Here is a 6,002-nt window from a genome sequence, read left to right as displayed (position 1 = left end):
GTTACACGCTCGCTCATCACTGACCTCCTCCCCCTCTCCATCTCTCCACTCACACTGGGTGAAATCCATCCCTCCATCTCTGCCTCTCTAACATCCATTAGCTATCTCACCCATCACCTCCCCCTCACCTCCCCCACTTATTGCATACACTTATTAGAGGAAAGGATAACACCCCCCGTCCAGCACACACCTCTCATTAGCACAGTTAATTACTAGCAGAAATTTCAGTTGACATACAAACAGATCTGTCCGACACAGAGTAACGGCAGGGATTTTTGTGTGACAAGAGCACAAACGCCAAAGAAAACGCTCACCTCCGTGTGTTTGTGTGTACCTGCGTATTTGTTTGTTTCTGTACATGCTGAATCGCAGAAATAAACGACTCCCTTGAGCCACACAGTAGAGCCGGTTGCTGCCTAATTAAAATCATTAGGCTATGGGACTCGCGTTGTCAAAGTGAACCCAACATTAAGTCTGTAACCCCCATCAATCAATTTAGCACCCCTTGCTAACACCTTGTGTGTGTGTGTGAGTGCGTGTGGTATGTGTGTCTGTGTGTGGTTTGTGTGTGGTGTGTCAGCAGATTAGATCAAACAGCCCTTACAGTGCTGAAACCACAGGCTACCGTTAGCATCTCAATAATGACACACGCTCGCGTGCACTCACAAGCATGTTTGCATACACACGTACTTTGACACACATTCACGCACGCACACACACGCTGCCAAACACAGGTTTGGCCAAAGGATTCCAGTACCCCATAGCTACCACATGAAAATCCAAATAAACATAGATACAATTCAAACTAGTCCTATGCTTCAGTAGAGCAGGTGTAGGCTTAAGAGTCAAAGGGATTTATACCCTCAGTGATAGCCGTGTGTCATGTACTATTCTTAGGTCCTTTCTCTGATTCCGGCTGGTGGGGAGGTCTTGGCTGGCGGAGGTCTTGGCCCTGATCATGGACTCCATTCGCACCACCCTCTAAGTGTTCTGGGCTCACGGAGGGTACAGTTGTCATGCCAGACGGAGACATGGTTTCTATCAAACTATGTGGGCGTGTGGACCATGTTCATTCCCTGGTGAGGTCGCCAAGGAAGTTGAAGCACTCCACCCGCTCCACCTAAGCCCTTTTATTGTTGATGAGGGTATTTTTTGCACCTCCCTTTCCTGGAGCCCGCCATCCAACCATCACCTCATTTGCCTTGCTGTTGCTGAGACATTGCGGTCCTGGCACCATACTGCCAGGTCTCTGACCTCCCTATAGGTTGTCTTGTCATCGTCATCATCGTCACCATTGGTCAGGCCTAGCCATTGTCAGTGCAACCATCCTGCGCGCCTCAGAGAAAGGTTGCACCGACAATGACTCTGTGTTCACTGCATCGTTTTCTTTTGCTTATTCCAGTTTTGTTTGTATTGTTTTTATTTTTGTTCATGCCGCACTGTCGCTCATACAGCACGATAGAATAACACTTTTGGAAATTCATTCATCACTGAATATGAACTTTTACTCTACTTACTGGACCACTTGGTGTGATTCCTTTGTCCTGCCACCGATTTGTTTACCAATGTGCCGACGGAGGAGAAAAGAAGAGAGGCGAACATGCCGGTGTCCTATGTAGATCCCGGACGAGATACTGCAATCCGCCGAACTGTATCGCACAACAGTGTGCAATGGCCCGCTGAAAGTAAATCTTTGTGTGTAGTTCGTCCATTTTATTGTCCAGCGATTGAACATTTGCGAGTAAAATGCTCGGCAATCACAGATTGCAATATCTTGTCAGAGATCTGGGGTCTGCACATAAGGAATTCCTGGATCCAATTGCAAAGGGAGGGGTTAAGTCCCAGGGTCCTGAGCTTAGCAGGCACAATATGCTTAGCAGGCTCAATAGTGTTGAATGCTGAGCTGTAGTCCACGAACAGCATCCTCACGTATGTGTTGTCTTTTTCCAGGTGGGAGAGGGCGGTGTGCGTCGTCAGGGCGATGGCATCGTCCGTAGATCTATTGGGGCGGTACGCAAATTGAAAGGGGTCCAAGGTGTCAAGAAAGGTGGAGCAGATGTGAGTTCTGACCAGCCGCTCAAGGTACTTCATGATGATGGAGGTCAGTGCTAAAGGGTGGTAGTCATTTTAGGCAGGTGATGGAAGGTTTCTTCGGTACAGGGACGATGGTGGTCTGTTTGAAGCAGGAGGGGACTGCAGATAGAGACTGAGAGAGGTTGAACATGGAGGTGAAAACCTGCGGATGCCCCCATACACATCGATGGAGCTGAAGTGGAGAGAGTCTTTCGACTTCAGATTTCTCGATTGTGTGCATAAAAGACGACCTCACCTGGTTCATGCAAGTGAACACGGCAGTAAAGGAGACTCAAGAAGTTTGGCATGTCTGTAAAAACTCTACAGGTGCACCATTTAGAGCATCCTCTCAGGCTGCATTGGTATGGCAGCTGCTCCGCTGCGGATTGCAAGTCCCTCCAGAGGGTGGTGAAGTCTGCGGAGCACGTCATCAGCTGCAAGGCATCTACCATACACAAGACTTAGGAAAGCATGGAACATCATTAAAGACTACAGCCACACAGGCAATGTCGTGTTCACGCTGCTGCCATCTGGTAGACGCTACCGGAGCATTGGGGCACGCACTTCCAGACTCAAACACAGTTTTTTTCCTTTAGGCCATAAGGCTCCTTAACCAGCAACACTGATCTATGATCATAGTGATCACACATGAACATTCCAATGCTCTGATGTCTTTCCATGTACAAACCCGATTCCAAAAAAGTTGGGACACTGTACAATTGTGAATAAAAACAGAATGCAATGATGTGGAAGGTTCAAATTTCAATATTTTATTCAGAATACAACATAGATGACATATCAAATGTTTAAACTGAGAATAAACTGAGAAAATGTAATGTAAAAAGAAAAAAGTATGGAAAAGGCTTGGAATGGCTCATTATCTGAAGCATACCACATCATCTGTAAAACATGGTGGAGGCCATGTGACGACATGGGCATGCATGGCTTCCAATGGCCATGCATGCCCATGTTTATTGATGATGTGACAGAAGACAGAAGCAGCCGGACAAATTCTGAAGTGCATAGGGATATATTATGTGCTCAGATTCAGCCAAATTCAGGAAAGTTGATTAGATGGCGCTCCACTTAACAGATGGACAATGACCCAAACATACTGCGAAGGCAACACAGTAGTTTCTTTAAGACAAAGAAGTGGTATATTCTACAATAGCAGAGTCAATCACCTGATCTCAACCTGAATCACCTGATCTCAACCTGATTAAGCATGGTTTTCACTTGATAAAATCAAAACTTAAGGCAGAAAGACCCACGAACAAACAACAACTGAAGACAGCTGCACTAAAGGCCTGGTAAAGCATCACAAAGGAGGAAACTCAAAGTTTGGTAATGTCAATGCTTTCCAGACTTCATGCAGACAGTGCCAGCAAAAGTTTCTGGACAAAGTATTCAAAATGAACATTTTATTTATGATTGTGTTAATTTGTCCAATTACATTTGAGCCCCTGAAATAAGAGGACTGTGTATGAAAATGGTTGCAATAAAACGTTTCATACAATGTTTTTATTGAATTCACGAGGAAAGTCTGCACTTCAATTGCATCTCGGTTGCTTCATTTCAAATCCATTGTGGTGGTGTACAGATCCCAACTGTATATTTTTGCTTTATATATTTCTTAATTCTTACCACGTAGTTGTCGGGTGCCATGTCACACGATTTTCATTGTGCAGGATGACGCCGTGTTATTCGGTGTGTTTGATAAATATAATTTGAACTTTGGACTTTATGTCAACAGCAAACTTGCTTAGGGCAAGCCTTGACCAGCCTTTCAATACAGGGCTACAAATGTGCGTGTGATGCTGTATGTAAGTTGATTAGGCGGGTTGTCTCAGCAGTACTGTGTGCAGGGTCTATAGTGGCCTAACAGTTGGTGTCGTGGACCGGTTCAGGGAAAGGTTGATGATGTCCACCAAGACGGCTGCCAGCTGGTCTGGTCTGAATATGTGTCGACATCCTCCGCCTGGCCCCATGGCCTTGAGAACGTTAACCTGTTTAAAGTCTTTAATCACATCAGACATGAAGAGCTGAATCAGATTGTCATACCGAATGACAGTTCAGCGTTGTTCTGTGTTATTTTCTTCCAAGGGAGCTTTGAAGTCATTTTTATCTGGTGTTCTTGGCTTGCGTATCTTTTACTTACAAAGGGTTCCAGAGTCGGCAGAGTAGGATAAGATATTATTCCAGTATTGATGCTTTGGGTCATCAGATTTTGGGTGTCAGGTGGGGAGAAGTTCTCAACCTCAAAACCTGCAGTGATTTGAGTGGAAAAATCTGACTGTTGGTATTGGCAGGTGGGTGTTTACTTGCCTCGCAAAAAAAAGACACCCATATTAAACCACACCTCCAAGGCAAAACTTATTGAGGCATGCCTTGGCTCCGTCATTTCTTAATGAGCTAACTCTTAAACAAGACCAAATCAGTTAGGTGCAGTCTCTTTAAGACCTTGCCTCATCAGTAGGTACAGGAGAATGAAAGATCGGGGCAAGGCAATTTCTTCAAAGCAATTGCCTTGCCAAGCCATTCAGATTATTATCACACTGCTCGCTTAGCCAAAAAGTGTTTCACCTGGTGTGTAACACATTCTCCAGTTTTACAACCAAGACTGAGACTGCAGGCATCCGTCCATACCACAAGTAGTTGGTGGACCGTGGTGGGAAAACGCAGCCCCATTCAATGTTTGACTAGTCCATTCCGGGCAGAGATGTGTTTTCCCACCGTGTCAACATGGAAAAATATGCTGTGCTCTTTTTTTTTGCTGTTACTTGGCTCAGAGCTGTGGAAACCTATTGTCCTGGCCGGAGGCTGGAAATTAGGGGATGCATAGGGAAAAATATTTATTATGTTATGATCAATTTCCAAACTGCTGTCAATTTAAATGATTATATATTAACATCAATATGCAATGTATATTAAAATAACATATGTCTGTCTCTTAGTGAATGGGCTTTGACTTCCTAACTGCTGGTAATGTATTTACTACAACAATGAAGAGTTCGCCTTAAATGTGCCTTTGCCCTCATTCACTTCTATAAGATTTACTGCAATAGAATCCTATTTGTGGAGTCGGCCAAAGCCCTGGATAGGCTCCAATATGTCCAGAACTCTGCTGGCAAGGTCCTCACATGCACCAAACCCTGGGAATATTTCACCCCTACGCCTTCATTGGCTCCTTGTAAAGATCTGCACTGCCTATTAGATCCGACACCTACAAGGCACTCCATGGCCTCACCCCGTTGTCTCTGCTCCTCTGACTCTGGAGTAAAACCGATCCCAAAACATTGAGGACCACGCGTTCAGTGCCACTGCCCCCAAACTCTGGAACTCTCCTCTTACAGCCACATACAACTCAGACTTTCTCACCTTCTTCAAAAAGAGGCTCAAAGCTGACTTGTTAAGGCTGGATTCCCCTCAGCATAGCTTGGTCCACAGTCACCTTTATCTACGCTAAGTAGATATATTTATGTGTATTATTGTTTCTCATTGCTGTGCAGTGTCTTGAGTTTCTTGAAAGGCACTTTAAATCCCATTTGTTATTGTTACAAATGTGTGATTTCTTTAATGCTTTAAAATTGAATTTTTACCCTGTATTTCTGCCTGGATCTTCAACATCCAATCTAGTAAGACAAGGGGACTTTGATAGGTGTTGGGTTGAAGATTGTTTTATGTTGCTAGCTTAGGGTGTTTCCCCCCTTGCATTCCAGAATCCTGAACTAACCAGGGAGACACTAGAACACTATGGGGTCAGCAGAATCCTACTACCCACCTTCTTCACAAGCTAATTGAATCACAGGCTTTAAAATTAGATATGCAAATGTTTCAACATTTTTTTTTGCTGTTGATGCATCTATGACTCAATTAAATGCAGTGGGCGGGTGCAGTGTGCAATTAATCACACCAGAATAATTACTTAC

The sequence above is a fragment of the Esox lucius genome, chromosome 4 (genome assembly GCF_011004845.1).
Source record: "Esox lucius isolate fEsoLuc1 chromosome 4, fEsoLuc1.pri, whole genome shotgun sequence".
Lineage (NCBI taxonomy): Eukaryota > Metazoa > Chordata > Actinopteri > Esociformes > Esocidae > Esox > Esox lucius.
Note: the sequence above shows the minus strand (reverse complement) of the source record.